The sequence below is a fragment of the Pipistrellus kuhlii genome, unplaced genomic scaffold (assembly GCF_014108245.1).
Source record: "Pipistrellus kuhlii isolate mPipKuh1 unplaced genomic scaffold, mPipKuh1.p scaffold_m20_p_3, whole genome shotgun sequence".
NCBI lineage: Eukaryota > Metazoa > Chordata > Mammalia > Chiroptera > Vespertilionidae > Pipistrellus > Pipistrellus kuhlii.
Window position 1 is genome coordinate 37,600,529 of NW_023425529.1, and position 21,757 is coordinate 37,622,285.

Consider the following 21,757-nt stretch of genomic DNA (forward strand, 5'->3'; position numbering starts at 1 on the left):
AACTCTTCTATTTTTAACCCTCTATGCTTTTTCACACTGCAAAGTATGTCTGGGATGTTTAAAAAAATGCAGTGATCTCTTGATGCAGACAACTGTAATTGAGAAAGCTGAAAATGTGTTTTTAAAGTGCAATTTGGTTCTGGCTTTGTTTTTGCATCAACCCGGGAGATGTATCTCTTTACCATCAGCCTTCCAATATACTAGTAGTTTAGTACAAAACAAAATGACTAAAGTCTCTGTAAAGATATAGGTAAACAATGATTTGAATTTGTTTCAGCCAGTTGCCATTTCATGAGTGAGGCCAGGGCAAGGTAGTGGAGAGAGCTTGGGCTCGGCATTGAATACCAGCTCTGTTACTAACTAGTCCTAGTAGGGTAACTTTAGGCACATTTTCTCACCTGCCCAAGCCTCAGTTTTTTCACTTATAAAATGGGGATAACAACACCAATATTACTGGTTTATTGTGAAGGTTAACGTGAGACATGAGATAAAGAATATGAAATGTCTAACTCAGACCCATCACCCATGGTGCATCTTCAGGAAATAACAGCTTCCTCCTCTATTATTTTTCTTCACATAGTCTCAGAGAGGATACGTACATGTGCGAGCCTGATATATGCACCAGGGGAAAGTTAAGCAAAGATGCAAATTCCAGACAAGTCCTCTCATAACTCTGAGACAGCTGCTCACATATGGTTTCATTTAGAAACATATCCCAAGTTCTGAGGACCTCAGATAATATATTATAGATTTTATGTATATTTGGAGTTCCAAGATTGTTAAACTAATTCAGATTATTCGATGCTTAAAATACTATAATTAAAAATAGTTTGGGAATAATTTACCTGTTTATATTACCAGTAACTTTAAATCTCATTTGTGTAGACAATTAACTTAAATTGTTGTCTTGAGTATTTACTTATTGTTATCATATCTGAGATGTTCTCTTCTCTTCTCATTAACACATACAGCCTTTGGGAACATATCTACAGGTCTCCTAAACTGTATTACATGTACATTATTTCCTGCCATTGACTATCTTTTTCAGACCTATCTATTATATATGCTCTACTCATTTTGGTCACTTATCTTGGGCACTTCCCTGCCAGTTTCTTTAGTTCACTGTTTATTTTTCAATGAGTATAACATATTTTATACCCAAAACACCATATAGCATCAAGTATTAAGAATATACTTTCAGGGAGTACACATGCATATTTACACAGAGAAGAGAGTTTTTTTCCTAAGGTATGTTATTTTTTTCTAAGTTTAAAATTGTAACCATTTGAACAAAAGAAAATTAATTACTCTCCAAGTTAGTCCATCTTTAAAAAGTAGTAATTATTGTGAATATTAATTATGGCAAAACAGTAGTACTTGTGAAAAATGAAGAAATATTATTTTATTCATTATAAATATTACTTTCTACAATATACCAAGAATTGCAGATTAGTTAAACACCATCTCTTGCTTTTGCCCTAAATTTACCCTTAAAGTACTCATAATATAAATGACACATGCATCTATTAAATTAATAATGGTAGGGTATCCTTAAATATTAAACTCAATAAAGTTCAGAGAAAAAACACAAGACACTAAAGACCATTAACATGATACAATAAAAATTATAGATTTAAGAAATTCATGGGAACTGGTCATTTCTTTCTGAGTTATTTTATAAGTACTAAAGTTGAAATTAATATTTAAACTCAGTCTTGAAGAAGTAGGTTTGTTGATGAACAAAGATGGTTTTATATATTTCGATATGTCTTATCTAGATATTGCTTCTGTGTGTCTAATTTGTAACTTCTGAGTTCTTTTAATAGTTCCAAGAATCACTCAGTAAGTGTTCAATAAACTGTTTATAAAAACAACCAATTCATTTACAAAACCATGTAACATAAAAGGAGAGAGTCATTAAAGATTTTTTTCTATAGGCAGTATCTGTGAATGGCCTGAAAGTTGGACACTGCAATACACTATCAAAATTAAGATTATTCTCCACAAAACTGCATATTCTAACTTGAGGCCATCTTTTATTCTTTCTCTTGTTCGTCCCTCAAGAACTGGCAAAGGCTCTTTATTGTCTTTAATAGTAAAACCCAAAACTTAGTATTCTTCCTTGCTTTCTTCATCCACCAAATTTCAGTTAACACACCTTTCCAACCTTACTTTCTACCATCAACCTTTGCTTTACTCAGGGATTATATAATCACTTCTCTTTAATGTGACATAGTCATTCAACAGCAGTGCCTTATTCAGACATTTCCTTTTACTTCAACTAATCATTTCCCAGCTCTCTAAATATTATCCTTAAAGCTCCGAGTCCACCCCATTTCTAGGGTAAAAACATATCAGCCTTCCATTTCTCTGAACACTTCTGTCTGAGGCTCACTCTGTTTTTATCACTTCATTTTCTATTTTTGCCACAGGCTTCATCTACTCAGCCTTCTGTAGGTCAAGGAACTTTTAGATTATCCACAAAATGTCAACTACAATAAATATCAGCTGATTAACTGAGGTCAATCCTTGGTATAAACAATTCTTATTTGTTTTTAGTAAACTATAAAATAACTTATTAAAACATTTTAAATTCCATGAAAAAATATTTATTGGCTAATAAACTCAATTTCCTCTAGAAGAGAGACAAAAGAAACAGAAAATTAAAGTATTACAACATAGATTTTTATCTTTGTTTTGCTTTTAAAGCAGTGTTTGCTTTTTCCAATATTAGAAGAAAAATAATTACGTTATCATATCTGACTAAATCCATGTAGGGATTTAAGTAAAAAGAGAACATGTTATACCAGGAATGATGTATTAGTTGGAATGAGGCAATATTAGTATAAATAAATAGTGACTTGCTATCTTCCCTCTCTCAAACCATTCTGAGTTGTAAAGATTCCACAAAAATGCCCCATTTAGTAGAAATACCCAACATGCCAGTTCTTTTTCTTGTATCTCAGCAATCTTTTATTTGTTATACCTCTGAAAACATCTTATTCCCTTTAAGTTTTATTGATACTGTATAATTCATTTAAAGTAATTCTTGTGCAAAGAATTTTTCTTAAAAATCACCTTTATCATTCTTCGTTAACATAATCTTAAATTCTCAGATTTTTTTCATAACTACTATGAAATAGTAAGTAGGATCTTCAGAAGTGGCAACATTAAATGCAAACAACTTACATTAACCATTCCTATAATTTAGGTGAAGACAACTGTCTACTTATAGAAAACAGGACATTTAAAACAAATACAGAATTTGTAAGCCCTCAGACTGTAATAGATTTTGCAGTTATGTAGGTTGCTGGCACTTTCAATACCAAGGTGAGAACTGAAATCAATCAGTCCACTCTTAACATGATTAACTTTGAGACAACTCTATTCTTATTTTAAAGTTTAGTTGTATGTTACAGAATAAGATTACTTTTGATATTTAAAATATGGATTATTGTTTCATTTGTATAAGAATACTACAGCCTGACTAGTATGTCTCAGTGGTTGAGTGTCAAGCCATGCACCAAGAGGTCACAGTTTCAATTCCTGGTCAGGGCACATGCCCAGTTGTGGGCTTAGTCTCCAGTGAGGGTCATGCAGGAGGCAACCAACTGATGTTTTTCTCTCATTGGTGTCTCCCTTCCTTCCTTCCTCTCTAAAATCAATAAAACCATTTTTTAAAGGAAAGGAATTTAAAATATTCAGTACAGAAGAGTGAATGAATTGACTTAATTTGTGAGATACTTGATTAACTCTGGAAACATAAATTGCTAAACAAAATAAGGAAATAAAATATATCTTCAGGTCTAGAAAATGGGAAACCGTGTGTGTGTGTGTGTGTATGTGTGTGTGTGTGTTTTCATAAACTATTGTTTTCTGATTTTCCATGCTCTCTGACAATAGTGGAAAACACACTAAGAGAATTTATATATAACTTAATAGGTAATAAAATAGCCTGACCTTAGGTATACATAAAATGGCTTTTATAGACTTTGCAAACTGGCTAACCATAGGTAACTTATTTAACCTCACTGAACCTCTATTTTTCATATGTAATTTTGGTAAAATAACATCTATTTCATATAAATATTTAGGTAAGGATAAAGAAAATGACCAAACTCAGAAAACTCTAAAACAAAAGTACCTATTCTCACCACTTTCATTGAACATTGTATTCAAAGTCCTAGGCACAGCAATTGAATAAGCAAAGGAAATAGAAGTCCCTATTTGAGAGAGAATGATACTATATAACCTTAAAGATTCCACTAAAAAACTATTTATAATTCAGTAAAGATGTAGGATAGAAATTAATATTCGGAAATATGTTATATTTTCATATACTAATAGCAAATGATTAGAAAGAGAAATTAAGAAAACAATCCCATTTACAATTGCATCAAAAAGAATCATAGCTAAGCTGGTGTGGCTCAGTGGTTGAGCACTGACCTATGAACCAGGCCATGGTTCGATTCCCTGTCAGGGCATATGAGCACATGCTCGGGTTGTGGGCTCGATCCAAGAGTGGGCATGCAGGAGGCAGCAGATTGGTGACTCTCCATCATTGATGTTTCTATCTTTCTCTACCTCTATGAAATCAACGAAAATATTTTTTAAAAAGAATAATATACTCAAGAATAAATTTAACTAAAGAGGTAAAAAACCTATTCTCTGAAAACTATAAGACATAATGAAAGAACTGAATAGGAAACAAATAACTTGAAGGATATACTGTGCTCATAAATTGGAATATTTACCAAAAGCAATCGATATATTCAATGCAATGCTATCCCCACAAAATATAAATGGCATTTTTTATAAAATTAGAATAATCTTAAAAATATATAAAACCAAAAAAGACCCTGAATAACCAAAACTGTTGAGAAAGAACAAAGTTGGAGGTATAACACTCCCTGATTTCAATCTATACTACAAACTATTATAATCAAACAGTATGGTACATAGGTCAATGGAATGAAATAGAGGGCCCAGAAATAAAACCATGCTTATATGGAAAATTAATCTATGAGAAAGGAAGTAAGAAAATACAATTGTGTAAAGGCAATCTCTTCGGTAAATGGTGCTGGGAAAACTAAACAAATACATGCAAAAAAAAATTAAACAACTGCTTTCTTACACCATACACAATATAAAGTTGAAATGGATTAAAGACTTAAATATAAGACTTGAAACCATAAAAGTCTTAGAAAAAGTCTTAGATTATAAACTATTTGACATTGGTCTTAGCAATATATTTTTGGATGTGCCTCTAGGGTAAATGCAACAAAGTGAAAATAAACAGTTGGGGGACTACATCAAGCTAAAAAGCTTTTGCACAGTGAAGAAACCATTGACTAAACAAAAATGAAACCTGTTGAATGGAAGAAATTTGCAAATGATATACCCAATAAGGGGCAATCAGCCCAAATACAGGGTTCATAGTTGTGAGCATGCAAAACACAGAGTTTATACTTTTATTAACTTCTGTCACTTATTAATTACTAGAGACTCAGTGCACAGATTATGAAAAAGCCTCAAAAATTTAAAAATAGGACTACCATATGACCCAGCAAACCCACTTCTGGGTGTTTATATGAAAAAGTCCCAAACACCCTATGTTTACTGCAGAATTATTTACAATAGCCAAGATATGGAGGCAACCTAAGTGTCCACCAGCAGATGAATGGATAAAGAAATGTGGTATACACAATAGAATACTACTCAGCCATAAAAAGATTAAAATCTTTCCATTTGTGACAACATAGATGGACCTAGAGGGTATGATGCTAAATAAATCATACCAAGAAAGAGAAATATATGATTTCACATATATGTGGAATCTAAAATAAAAATTAATGAATAAACAAAAGAGAAACAGATGCACAAAGAACAAATTGATGGTTATCAGACAAGACGGGGGTAGAAAATGGGTGGAAAACATAAAAAGATTAAGAAGTACAAACTGCCAATTATAAAATAAGTCACAGAGATGTAAAGTATAGCATAGGGAATATGGTCAATAATATAATAACTGTGTAGGGTGCCAGGTGGTTGCTAGTCATATTATGGCAATAATTTTGTAAGGTATATAAGTGTCCAACCACTATATTGCACATCTGAAATGAGTACAATATTGTATGTCAACTATAACCTAAAAATAGTTAAAATAAATAAAATCAGCAGAGGTCAGTTAGTCATTCAAGGTCAAAATCAGAAATAGAGGTATCTTATAACAATAAAACTACTGCTCCTTTTAACACTCCTCTCCATTTACTGATCAGGAAAATATTTAAATTTAAACAGGATATTTTAAAATGTGACAATATTATTGTAAACATTTTATTCAATATTGCTTAGTCACAAACCATTTCATGGATGGTTAAAAATTATGGCAATTTGTTTTTCATCTATCCTAAATACTCTAACTAGACATAAATATAATAAATTTTCTCTCAGACATTTGCCTTAATTTTAGTTTTCTTTTTTTTTTTTATAATATATTTTATTGATTTTGTACAGAGAGGAATGGAGAGAGATAGAGAACTAGAAACATCGATGAGAGAGAGTCATCAATCAGCTGCCTCTTGCACACCCCCTACTGGGGATATGCCCGCAGCCAAGGTACGTGCCCTTGACCGGAATCGAACCCAGGACCCCTCAGTCCCCAGGTCGATGCTCTTCCACTGAGCCAAACCGGCTTCGGCTAATTTTAGTTTTCTAATGTTGCTATTAGACCAAAAAAAAAAAAAAAAAAAAAAAATGGCTAACAAGAAAATACTAAATCATATAAAAATAAGTGGTGCATTGCTAATAACTTTCACATTGCTTTTCAAAATATTTGGAATTTTCTAATTGCTTTTTCAAAACATAAACCTCATAAGTCATCAATCAGGTAAAGAAAAAAAATTTTACTTTATTTCTAGATATGACATCTGTCACAGGTCCATAGTCATCCGCCCTCACTGGTTTAGCTCAGTGATTAGAGCATTGGCCTGCAAACTGAAAGGTCTCAGGTTTGATTCGGGTCAAGGGCACACACTTTGGTTGCAGGCTGGACCCTCCAGCCCCAGTCTGGGTGAATGCAGGAGGCAATCAGTAGATATGTCTCTCTCACATCAATATTTCTCTCTCCCCCTCCCTTCCATTCTAAAAATCCATGGAAAAATATCCTCAGGTGAGGATAAACAAAAAAGCATAAAAGCTTACAGCCATGTGGCTGGGTGACCTAACCAACTGTTCACTGCATGGCAGATAGTAGCTAATTTCTTCAGACAACCAAGGAAAACCTACTTCTTGTGACCAAGTATTTTTATAGGATTTTTGCTTTAGGAGAGTTAAACTCACAGAAATGTAATCATTACACAGTACAAGTCTAACCCTCTCATTACAAACCATAAATCATTTCCATCAGAACAAATTCATCTGAATAAGAAGCATCAGTTTAAAATGCATAAAATGGAGTGATTCTGACTTAAAAACAAACATATTGGTATAGCTAACACATATAATAATTAGGTATAGAGTGTTTCTCTTGGGATAACTTGAGGGAATATTAGTTAGTGTTTTCTTTCATCTCAAGGAAATTCCCGAGTCTTCAGGAAAAGTCCAGAGTATCAATGAATTCCTCAGTATAGGTACATGTAGTATTTATTTTTGTTTTGCACTTTTTATAAATCAAGCTATTTTATGTTTCTGCAGCGAAGTTGATTTTTTTTTAATGGAAAAATTTTAATCATAGTTATTTTGGCAAAGATTTTATTAAATGATGTTTTGGTGATTATGTTAAATATCTTTATAATACTACTAGTGACCCCATGCACGAAATTTGGACAGATTAAAATGAAATTAATTAGAGAAGATATTTTAATATTACTATTTGCCCTTTCTCTATAATAGAAGTGTCACAGATGAAAGAAAATTAGTAAAATGTGTATGAAAATAATATATACATTTATTAAGAAATAAGCAATAACAGCAACATGTCCCTGGTTGGTGTCAGGTGGGGGATGCAGCCTCACATCCATCCCCCGACCTCCCCATGCAAGAGCCCCGCCCACCTGTGCCTGCCAGGCACGCAGCCTGCTGCTGAAGGGTCATTACAGCATGAGGGCATCACGACCATTTGCATATTACCCTTTTATTAGTATAGATTATGAAACAAGAGGTATGTCTATGAAATGACAAATTAAATAGGGAATTGATAGAGTTCCAGGTCAATATAGACCAAAAATTAGATAATATGTATTAGAAATTAGATAATTATATCGCATGTATGCTTCTATTCATATATGTGTTTTTTTCTTTCTTTCCAATTTTTAAGAAGCCTATACCATTTTCTAAATAAAATAGAGGCAATATCTAAGCCCCAGGAACAAAATGGCTTTGAAATATTCAGGAAGCTAATGATACCTACATATCTAAGAGAATAACCTCTCACTATATTAAAATCTTAGATAGAAGTTTTATACAATTACTTCATAATTAAGGGCATTATCTACAGTGGTGGAACACTTTTAAAATGAGCTCCTCAATTACTAGAGAAGACATTAGTTAGACTAAAATAAAACATCCACAGTTGAGTAAGGTATCCCTCTGTTTAAACAAAAACAAACAGAAAAAGATAAAACATTCATATTAAGATAAAGTGTCAAATCTGTAAAATACTGCTGCTACTGTTCCTTTAATTTAACACATATGTGCACTAAGGAGTGAGATACTAAATCTATCAACAGAGACTCCATTCATAGTATTTCCTGAAAGATTATACTTAGCATTTTAAAGTTTAATGGAGTTTGAAATTTTCCTTTTTAACCTGTTACAGACATCCATTGACTATGCAGATTTAATAAACCAAGACAGCATTTGGTTTTAAAAATATTCATTACTAAAATATTTTGTTCTATTGCATTGTATCTGATTATATGTAAAACTGGGACCTTCAGACATTTAAAAATTTTTAAGGCAGATTCATTTGAAAAAATGTTGAGTTCAACTTAATGGTCAAAGAAATATATGCTTAATAAAATCCTATAAACTTTTATATCTTTATAATATTGGAATTGTAAAACTATCTTCTATTTTATGTTTTAAAATTTTACTTTTGAACATATATGTGTATAGATTTATATAGTCACAATAGATTTAAAGTATTAAGCTAGTAAATGCAATATGGCTCATTCAACTGGAAATAATATTTAAAGATATATTATAATCTAATTGTTAATATTGTCTAAATTATGACTTTGGAAAAGTTTTGTGATTATTTTCATTTTCAAATATAAAACCTGGATGAGCGTTGCAATAACTCATGCAAGTACTTTATACAGAAATTTTCACTTATCATACAATATTATTTCCCATACATAAAATAAATCAGCATGAAAAGTCACCCAGTTGTCTGATAATCACTCTATTATTAGATTAGTTTTGTACAATAGAAAGATTTGATAAGCAATCATTATTAACCTGCAAACAGTACTGAATGAAGATTTATTTGCAAGAAGCAACAGAAGTTGTGATTCTAGTTCAAACTCTTAAGCACCATCTGTAACAAGAAACACTCAGGAAAAACTACCATTAGTTTAAAACTTGTAATTTATTCTTTTACCTTTCTAATAGAATGTAGTTTGTTTGTACTACAAAGGGGTAATTCACATTTCAAACTCTCCTATAAAATCTGTTTAGCAAGTGGAACTAATCTAAGAAGTTCCTGTTTGGATTTTTTATTGACATTGAATAACACATATCTTTATAATTATATGATTAAGAGGGGGGAAATGCTATTGCCCGTGTGAGAATAATATAAATCGTGTCTAGTTTTAACTATCCTTTTGGGGCCATTACTGCAAACTTACTTTTTCTGGATGTCTTTATACACATCATAGCACACGGGACTTGTAACACCATATGGCACATCTTATGATGAAAACCCCAGTCCTGTCTCACCCCCTAGGAGCCTCCGTCAGAATCAGGAGCATCTGCCTTCCTGTAGGAAACAGAGCACATCCCTCTACCCAGTGAGGGCAGACTATGGAAAGGTAAAGAGACCAGGAAAATAACTAAAGCATTTAATTTTTTTCCCCACGTTTAAGGCACTAGTTACTATGGTAACATTTACAAAATTCTTAAAATCAAGTGCCAACAGAATAGCAGGATTTACCATTCCACATTTCTACAAATGCTTTTGTGCTAGCTGTGGGAGTTAACAGAAATAAAGCCAAGAAGTTTGCTTTTAAGTAGGGTTATAAAGATCTGAAAGGAATATGCACAGAGAACTCTCAGATGAGAAATAAAAAGGGAGCTCTATGAATACTTTGACAAAGGGAAAGTCAGAGCTGAAATTAAAAAATGCGCCATTCCACATAATTGTGTCTCTTTATCATATGCAATAAAAATTTTGAGGCAAGGATGTTTTAGGGATTGATTTAATATTTTAGGGAATTAAAACTAATTTAAAAATTATCTTAAGATAAATATGAATTATTAGTGTTAAAATTTAAGGTGGGGGTTCATATTATTTACTACTAAGGAGTAGAGGATAGAATAATAAAAAGGGCCTGGAATGTGGAATTAAAAAAAAAATTACATTTGATTCTTAGTTGTCAGTGGCTGAGCAACCTTGTAGATGCTTATACTTAACTTCACTGGTCCTCGGTCTTTTTATCTTAAAGTGGCAGTAATAATACCTACACCTCGGGGCAAGTGTGAGATTAAAGAGAATGTATGACTGAACCTAAAACAGGGCTTGCCTCAATATACTAAATGCATGTGAAACCTCCATTCTCCTTTCTTTTTCGTCCTTTCCCAAATACTGAGGAAATATAAAAGAGATAGTGGAAATATAACTGTGGCATGGATTCCTCTAGTCAACACTTGAATGCAACATGATCAAGACTTTTACAGTGAGACTCATTCTGTGGTGAGATAAGGAGGGTAAACACTCCATATGGAATTTCAGTAAGATCCTGTCTGTTTTCCCTATATGGTGAAAAACACATCAGACATACTTCAAGTTATTTCCAGGGTGAGGAGAAGGTAGAAAAAGTGAAACAGAAGGTGAATAGATATTGGGTTAAAAAACAACAACAAAACAGATTCAGTTAAAAACAGCGGAGTGACTGACCATACATATTCATTTCTTCTCCTCAATTGTTTTCAACCCACAAAGTCAAAGTAAATAAAATAGGTTTCAGTAACCTCAGAAGCAGCAGAGAGGATAACAAGAATAGAGGTCAATGTGAAGCAAGGCCAACCTGTACCAACTCCTCTACTCTGCAGTCATACAGGGGCGTTTCCTGGCGGATTTGACCTGCCTGGGCTTGTGTTGGGGATGCTGGGGTAGAAAGAAGGGAATTTCTCACACTGAATCTTGACCCATCCTTTCTCTGCCTGTACTACCTTTCCTCACAAACAGGGGACTAGGGGTTCTCTGACAAATTGGGTCTCCAAGAAAAAAAAAAGAACTTAAAATATTGATTTGCAGGGAAAATAATCAGTCACTGAACTCTATTGCAATTGCAGAGCTTTCAGTGAATTCCCTAGTGTTTTACTGTTAAACAAGAATAAGCTGCAGAGGTTCGTCAACTTTTGAAGAAAAGCTTTAGTAGGAAAACTAGAAAACCACTAGAAAACCTAAAGAAAGGGTGTTGGGGATAAAAAGGCAAATGAGAGAATTTCCCCCTCAAAATAGAATTTCCAACATTTACAGATGACTGATACAACTTAAGGAAGATAAATGAGCCAATTAAAAAAATGGATAAGGGACCTAAACAGAAAATTTTCTAAAGAAGACAGAAGGAAGGCCATGAGACATATGAAAACATGCTCAAAATCACTAATTATCTGAGAGATGCAAATCAAAAGGACAATACAGTACCATCTCACACCTGTCAGAATGGTAATCATCAACAAATCAACAATCAACTGCTAGCGAGGATGCAGAGAAAAAGGAACCCTCATGCACTGCTGGTGGGAATGCAGACTGGTGCAGCCACTGTGGAGAACAGTATGGAGTTTCCTCAAAAAACTAAAAATGGAACTCCCATTTGACCCAGTGATCACACTTCTAGGAATATATCCCAAGAAACTAGAAACACCAATCAGAAAGGATATATGCACCCCCATGTTCATAGCAGCACAATTCACCATAGCTAAAATTTTGAAACAGCCTAAATGCCCACCAGCAGATAAGTGGATTAGAAATCTATGGTACATCTACACTAGGGGTGTCGAACTCAATCAGAGAAGGGGCCAAAATCTAAAATCCAGCCTAAATAGCGGGCTGAATGGTTTACTGAACAGTCATAAACTGTCATTGTGATGGAAACGCAGTGGAGTGCAGTGATGACAGTGCGGTGCGGGCCACATTGCAAGGCCTGGCGGGACGGATTTGGCCCGCGGGCCTTGTGTTTGACACATGTGATCTACACAATGGAATACTACGCTGCTATAAAAAAGAAGGAATTCCTACCATTTGCATCAGCATGGATGGAACTGGATAGCATTATGCTAAGTGAAATAAGCCAGGCAATGAAAGAAAAATACCACATGATCTCACTCATTTATGGAAAATAAAGAGCATTATAACCAGATGAATAAAAAGATAGATACAGAGGCAGTAAAGCATCGAACCCACTGTCAAATTACAGTGGGAAGGCTAAGGAGTGTTGGGGATGGGGAGAAAGAGATCAACTAAAGGACTTGTTTGCATGCATATAAGCACAACCAATGGACACAAGACACTGGGGAGTGGGATGAGGGCATGCGACATGGGGTAGGGGAGGCTGGAGGAAGGTCAATGGGGGGAAAAAGGAGATATATGTACTATTATATGTAATATTTTAAACAATAAAAAAGGAAAAAGAAAATGTCTGCATAGAAATTATCTAAGAAATAATACAACCAATTTCTCAACACCAGTCTCCTTAATAGAGGGACCTACAGAATATCTGGCAAACTAATTTGAAAACATTAAGTTACTTCATGATAAAATATCAGAACACTAGGAATTAAGAGAAGTAACCAAAAGCTCAGGTATAAATAAAAGGTACATACAACAGACTGGAATTAGATTACCAGACTTCATAATAGCTGAGTTTGCTAGAGGGTAAGGTAATGCCTTAGCTATTCTGAAGAAACTTTTCAATCTATAATCATCAAAATTATTAATTAAATGTGAGGGTTTACTAAACACATTTTGAGATTTGCACAAATGGAAAATGAAACTTTTTAAAATATATTTTTATTGATTTTAGAGAGGAAGGGAGAGGGGGAGAGAGAGATAGAAACATCAATGATGAGAAAGAATCATTGATTGGGCTGCCTTCAGCAAGCCCCAAATTGGGGATTGAGCCCACAACCGGGTATGTGCCCTTGACCGGAATCGAATCTGAGACCCCTCAGTCTACAGGCCGATGCTCTATCCACTAAGCCAAATCAGCTAGGGTTGTACCTTTTTGTTTTTTTAAGATACAGAGAAAAGAAGTGGCTATTTCTTTTTAGAAAAACTATATGATTATTGTTCTTCACTTTGAACTGAAACTGATATACATATATGAAATATTCACCTGTAATTATTATTCTGCATCTTGAAGTAAGACTACATCCAATTTCACAGGGCTAATTAAAAACAGTTGTTTTTCTCTTTTTGTTTTACTGGTTAAATTTATCTATCTAGTCCAACTCTTTAATTATCCCAATTTCTTAGTCATGACCCTCTCAAAATGTGGCATCTTGAGTTTCATTCATTAGTAAAAACATGGAAAAACATGGTCTAATTGGAAAGAACATAGCTGTAAATGGTATTTATATCCTTATTATGAACATTGCACCCAACATAATCAAACTGCATCAAATCTCATTTTTTTAGTAGTCACCCAATTTTCTTAAATTGTTGATTATATTTGACAAAGAAGGCAGGAAAATACAATTGCATAGAGAGTCTATTCAATATATGGTGTTGGACAAATTAGACTGATAGATGCAAAAAAATGAAAGTAGGTCACCTTGTCACACTATACACAAGAATAAACTCAAAATGGATTAAAGATTTAAAACTAAGTCTCAAAACCATAAAACTCCTAGAAGGAAACAAAGGCAGTAAAATCTCAATCATTTATCTTAGTATTATTTTTTCTGATATAGCTCTTCGGGCAAGGAAATCTAAAGAAAAAAAGTCTAAATAAACTAAAGAAAACTAAAAGTCTTTGCACAGCAAAGGAAACCATCATCAAAATGAAAGGACAACTACTGAATAGAAGAACATATTTGCCAATGTTACACCTGATATGAGGTTAATTTCCAAAACATATAAAGAACTTATATAACTCAACACACACACACACACACACACACACACACACACACACACACACACATCCAATTTTAAAAATGGGCAAAGGATCTGAATAGACACTTCTCCAAAGAAGATATGTAGGTGGCTAGTAGACATATGAAAAGATGCTCAAGTCATTAATCATCAGAGAAATGCAAATTAAAACTATAAAGAGATAGCACTTCACACCTGTAGAATGGCTACCATCAATAAGCCAACAAACAGCAAGTGTTGGCAAGGATGTGGAAATAAGTGAACCCTTGACTGTTTATGGGACTGTAGATTGGTGCAGCCACTGTGGAAAGCAGTATGGAGTTACCTCAAAAAATTAAAAATAGAATTGCCTTATGACCCAGCGATCCCACTTCTGGGTATATACCCAAAGAAACCTAAAATATTACTTCTAAGAAATATACACACCTTTATATTTATTGCAACATTATTTATAATAGCCAAGATATAGAAGAAACCCAAGCGCCTATTAGTAGATGAGTGGATAAAGAAGTGGTACATATATACAATGGAATATTAATCAGCCATAAAAAAGAATGGAATCTTAACATTTGTGACAGCATATATGTCCCAAGAGAGCATTTTGCTAAGTGAAATAAGTCAGACAGAGAAAGGCAACTACTATATGATTTCACTTATATGTTGAATCTAAAGAATAATATTAAAGAACAAAACAGACCAATAAATCCAGAGAACAAATTGATTGTTGCCAGGAGGGTGTTGTGGGACTGGGTGAACATGGTAAAGGGTTGAAGTACAGGTTGGTAGTTACAAAATAGTCATGGGGATATCAAGTACAGCATAGGAAATACAGTAAAAAATGTTGTAATAGCTGTGTTTGAGTCAGGTGGGTATTGGAAATATTGAGGGGTAACACTTTGTAAAGTATTTGATTGCCTATTATACTGTATACCTGGAACTAATATAAAATAATATTTAATGTAAACTGTAACTTTAAAAAATTAAAAACTGTAGTATTTCAGTCAAAAAACTTCTTGAAATAATATATTCTTTTGTAGAAGAAATATCATATTGTTTATTCAAATGAGAAAATGCAGATTTCTGTGTATCTGAATTATGGGGCTTTATTTGGTAGGAAAACATGTCATCCTTTAGTTCTTAAAAATTATCAAATAAATCTGATCATTTTATATTGCTTCTTTTATTGAGATATCAGGTACTTATATGAAATCCTAAAGTTACTCCCAGACTTTTAAATTTTAGTTTCTGATAAAAGATATTTCCACAGAGGAAGCTGCTTTTTGTTTTAACCACAAGCTAAAATCTTTCCAATCAATTTCCCTTTTAAAAAAATGCTTTAGTCTTCCTAAGAATCAACAAAAATATAAGAAAACATTTCCCCAATCTATGAGTATCATTCATAACATGGTTTTCTCCATATTTTGAATTTAAAAGTAACCATAAAAAATCTTCAGTTTGACAGAAAAACTTAGAGATAATTTTTAATTCCATAAAACACACAAAAAAAATCTCTAAAGAACTCCTCAATATAGACCCTATTTTTAACAGTCTACTTTGCCATATCTAAATAAATAGAATACCTACTAACACAATAAAAATTAGGATATTATGATGAGTTTCATGTATAAATTACATATCATCAAAAATAGCTAGACTTTCTACCTTTATATGCCCAAATACTACAGTTGCTGAAGTGAATTATAAGTGAGAATTCTAAATTCAATGAAGGCAGAAACCATATCCATAAATGTTTACAAATAAAAGAATGAATGAATGAATGAATGCCATGTAGAAAAAAATATATATGAATAGCCTGGCCAGTGACTCAGTTGGTTGAGTGTTGTCCTATACACTGAAAGATTGCCAGTTCAATTCCCAGTCAGGACACATACCTAGGTTGTGGGTTCGATCCCTGGTTGAGCACATATAGAAGGCCCAATTGATGTTTTGATGCTTCTCTCTCTAATTGATGTTCCTCTCTATCTCTTTCTTTCACTCTCCTGGACCCTTTCTTCCTCTCTTTCTATATCCTTGGGTGAGGATTTCATATATATATATATATATATATATATATATATATATATATATATATATATACACACACACACACACACACACACACACACACACACATCTACACTAATAGAAGAGAAACATGTAAATTAACCAACACTCTGCTATGCCAAGCCATGCCCCCCAGCCAATCAGGAGTGAATACGCAAATTAACCCAGTCATGGCAGCCAGCCATGGAGATGGAGCAAGTGGGAGGCTTGGGTTTCCCTGGCAATGGAGGAAGCCAAGCTTCCCACCTGCCTTGGCTGGCCCTGGCCTCCGCTCAAAGCTACAAAGTTTCATTTATAGAAGATAAATAATTCCCCCCAAAAAAGGTGGTGGGCACAGAGCTGGAGCAAGCAAGAGGCTTGGGTCACCCCCGGTGATGGAGGAAGCCAAGCTGCCTGGCCAGCCCTGGCCTCCACTCAAGGCTACAAAGTTTCAATTTTAAAAGACAAATAAATCCTAGATACTTGCTTCCAGCCTGCCCTGGCCTCTGCTCAAGTATGCACTGAAAAAAAAAAGAAAAGCCGAAACCAGTTTGGCTCAATGGATAGAGCGTCGGCTTGGGAACTGAAGGGTCCTGGGTTAGATTCCGGTTTAGGGCATGTACCTTGGTTGTGGGCATATTCCCAGCAGGGGGTGTACAGGAGGCAGCTGATCGAAGACCCTCTCTCATCGATGTTTCTAACTCTATCTCTCTCCCTTCCTCTCTGTACAAAATCAATAAAATATATTAAAAAAAAAAAAAAAAAAAAAGGGGGCCGGGACCTTGGGTTGCCCTGAGGTGTGTGTGTCTGTGTGTGTGTGTGTGTGTGTGTGTGTGTGTGTGTGTGTGTGTGATCAGGCCAGGATGGGGTGGGATGGGCCATTGATGGTAAGCAGACCTGCAGGGGAGTTAGTTGGGGGTGAGCAGGCCATCAGTGGGGGTCAGTTGGAGGTGATCAGGACAGCAGGGGGGCAGTTTGAGATGATCAGGCTGGCAGGGAGGCATTTGGAGGCTAGCAGTTTGGCAGGCAGAGTGGTTAGGGGCAATCAGGCAGGCAGGCAGGCAGACAGGTGAGTAGCTGGAGCCAGCAGTCCTGAATTGTGAGAGGGATTATGACTGCTAGTTTAGGCCTGATCCCTGCAAACCTGCACTAGGAAATCCTTTGAGGGGTCCCAGATTGGAGAGGGTTCAGGCCAGGCTGAGGTACACCCCTCCATGCACGAATTTCATGCACCAGGCCACTAGTATACATATAAAGCTATTTTAAATATGCAATCTGATTTATCTGAATGAGGTAGAGCTGAATGATCTTTAATTCTACAAAAAGGTAATACAGAACAGAGAGCTTTGTGTAATAGATCTATCTTCATAGTTTTTGCTGTTGTTCTAATTCTATGTGGCGCCCTGTAGAGATAAGAAGGGCCTTCTCCTGGTTTCATCTAAGATTGAGATATTGCCAAGCTTAGCAGAGAAATGCTGACATCGACTCTGGATCCCCTATGGACTACTATTTTTGAGCTTCTTTCCTGACTCTGAAGAAATGTCCCAGAGTGAGAGAAGTACTGTGCCTGATTATCTTCCCTATTTCCAGATGTGAAAATTCTCATAAGACCCACGAATAAACAGTAAAGAAGTTTCTCTCAGATGGAAGAATGAGAACTCTATCTGGTGGCAGAACAAAGTTAGTTTTTATTGGTGTGGCAATATAAATTTCCTCTTATTCTTTCAATCTCTTAAAAATAACATATTCTCACAGAGTACACATTATCATTTATACATTACTAGAGGCCTGGTGCACAAAATTTGTGCACTCAGGGGTGAGGGTCCCTCAGCCCGGCCTGCATCCTCTGGCAGTCTGGGGCCCCTTAGGGGATGTCCACTTGCCGGCTTAGGCCTGCATCCTGAGGGGATTGGACCTAAGCTAGCGGTCTGGCATCCCTCTGGCAGCCCAGGAGCCCTCACGAGGCCTGCTGACAATTTTAATTGTTGCATCCAAGTTTTCCTTCACAGAATTCTGTTTGATTTTTAATTATGTTGTTAGTTTAGAGTAGTCCTTCTTGTCATTAATAAATATTTCATTAAAAGAAGGTGGGTAGGTAGGAAGAGATCAACCAAAGAACTTGTATGCATATATGACACAAACAATAGGATGGTGAAGACCTGGGGTAGGGGCAGTTAGAAAAGGTCAAGGGGGGGGGGGGGGGGACTAGGGCATAAATAATACTTTTAACAATAAAGATTAAATAAATAAGTGGAACATTAGTTACAAAAATAATTTGATTGTCATCTGTTTTAATATATCTTTAAAAACATTTTTTTTTACCTGCTATATGGTGAACTTTATGTCCTGATTTACTCTCCACACCTAGAAAATATCACTAATACACAGTAACTGCTATATCAATATCTCCTGAATGAATTAAAATAGAAACTAATGAAAATTAAAAATTGGGATTTTAAAAAATAATTGGAAAAGAAATTGGCTAATTGTTATTCTCTTAAAATGGCAAAGTAGGAAGTTGTAACTCTTCAAAAAAAATTTATGTCATTAAAAATAAACATTCACTATGGATACAAGCCATGAGCCACACTTTCCCTCATATTAATTTATTTTCATTTTCTCTGAATCACTCATCTACCTACTTAATGGCAAGAAGTGGAAATTCCTTTACTATTGCTATTTCTTAGGAGCTATGGCTGAGACTGAATGACAGTAGAAGACTGATTCTTCAATACATATATCCCACTAGGGACTTATACTCTGAGCAAAAATTTAACTTTATAAGTCAATAAGATAAAGCAGAAAATTCAATAAAAATACAGATGTAGGACTTTAATTTGTCTGATGCAATTTATTATACCTGGACCTATGCATAAATTAAGACCCTGCAATTCAACTGCTGGCTACAGATCCAATAGATCTACATATGCATGTTCACCAAAAGACATTCCCAACAGCATTATTTGTAAGTCTCAAATTAAATATAATCCCTACTGCTTGTCAAGTGAAAAATAAATATTCATACAAATCATATTCATTCAATCTATACAATAAATACCAGATTCCAATGAAAAACTAAAATTACACACATGAATGAATCTCACAAACCTAACATTACTACTCTCACAAGCAAATTAAGTCCCATTTAGATAAAGTTCAAAGGCAGGCAACTTACCTATGATATTTGATGTCAGAATAGGGGTTACCTTTTGGGTGACTTTAAGTGGATATTTGGGTGAATTTCTGGGGCCACAATTTTCTGTTTGGGTGCAAGCTACCCATGTGTGTTCATTTTGGGAAATTCGTTAAACTGTACCTTTATGACTTCTGCTGGATATCTTGTTTCCATAAAATTTTTCTTAAAAAACACACTCCAGTTCAAACTGATTTCTCTCATACTAGAATCTAACTTGCTTCAGTGGCTCTCATGTTATTAGCTTTATCTACTGTATTTGGATTCTTAAGCTTCTGGGCGAATTCCTAGGAAATATCTACTTATTATTCGGTAAGTGATAATGGCCAAGCAACATATATTGAGCCTTTATGCAGCACACTCCATGTCAACCACTTTACCTATTGCTCCATTTAACCCTAATAAAATGGCTTCTTTATGTAGCTACTATTTCTAGCCTATGAAAATGAACTCTAAGAAATGTTAAGTAATTTGTTAAAGGTCACTCAGTTACATAATAGCAGTTGACTCAAGCCTAGGCATTCTAACCTCAAAACTCACTCAACTACAAGATCTAGGATAAACTTCATAGTTAACATTTCAGCTATCTTAAGAATATCTTCAAATTCTTTTGGTAAATGAAAGTTTACATTTCTCTTAGTGAAAGCAAAAGTACATCCTATTACATGAGACTGATACATAAAATCAAGTTACGTTCCATCAAATGGGCCCTGAACCTGCAGTTTGTAATCCAATGCTCTAAATTGAACTCGGCTCGTTGTCCAAGTTTTTTACTCTTTAAACACAAACTTGACTGACCTCATAATTATCATGACTTTTCTCATTTTTTCACTACAAAAGAAGCTTGTTCCGTATTTGCTAATTTTTTCCTATGATAGTGACAAAAATGTGATATTTAATAGATAATTTTTTTAAAAGACCCATCTTGTATCCTTTCAGGTAAAGGAGATATTTAAGAGTGAATGAGAAAGCCTCTGCTTTTGGAAAAGTTTACTAAATTCTAGTATTATGTGATGTTATCATTAACACCATGCCAACGATAAAAACTCTCAGAAATGCATATATTTAAAACTTTGAAGGATAATTTTCTCATCTGTTTAAATAGCTTCCAAATCTTTCAAAGTTGTATTAAACATGAATGCCATTTGTTAAAATATAAAAATATTATTCTTTCTAGTACTTAAAGAACTAAACATGACATCAAGGAAACTTGAAAATTTGTGAGACAAGCTGAAACTGGTTTGGCTCAGTGGATAGAGCGTCGGCCTGCAGACTGAAAGGTCCCGGGTTTGATTCCGGTTAAGGGCATGTACCTTGGTGGCGGGCACATCCCCAGTAGGGGGTGTGCAAAAGGCAGCTGATTGATGATTCTCTCTCTCATTGATGTTTCTAACTCTCTATCCCTCTCTCTTCCTCTCTGTGAAAAATCAATAAAATATATAAAAAAAAAAAAAAAAAAGAAAATTTGTGAGACAAATTTCAACAAATGTTTTGAATAATTAGTATACTGGACTTAAAATCACTTATTAATATATGAAAGGTGCATTGGTGATAAACTTGGCTTTATGAAAATATGTATTTTTGCAAGGTAATTTTTCAGCTATGGAAGCTACTGATATCACATATTAAAACAATCAGATTTTTGAACTGCTATAATAGTGTTGATAAAAGATTTTCAAAATTAATAAAACATTCTGTCATTTTCTTAAAAATGAGATAATTATAACAAGACTTCAGTGAGAGAAAAGTGTTACTCATAAAGTAAAAATTATGTTTAATATTATATATTCACCTTATATTTTTAAATCCATATTTGCATATATTCTACAAATCACAAAATATACTTACATATTAAATATATTTGCAATGTATAAATATATTATAAAAATATATAAGGGTCAGTCAATTACATAACAGCAGTTGACTCAAGCAGCCTAACCCTTCTTTTCAGTCCCTCAATGTTCTTTTGTTACACAAAGCTGTTAAAATCAACAAACTGCAGATTTACTGGGTGTGTGTTGCTACCACTACTCACTTCTGGAAGTACTTTTGTTGCATTCTGTATATATATATATTTAGTATACACACTATATTTTATATAGAGATTTTTAAAGAATAGACTTTTGTAACATTTTGTAATATATATATTATAAAATGTTGCAGAAGTCTATTCCTAAAAAACAAACAAACAAACAAAA

General features: G+C 34.2%; 1 protein-coding gene across 1 annotated transcript in view; it reads right to left on the minus strand.

Moving 5' to 3' along the window:
- ADAMTS20 (ADAM metallopeptidase with thrombospondin type 1 motif 20) overlaps nt 1-21,757 on the minus strand; it is a 167,425-nt gene that overhangs the window by 38,676 nt on the left and 106,992 nt on the right. The gene's annotated exons all lie outside the window — the stretch shown is intronic.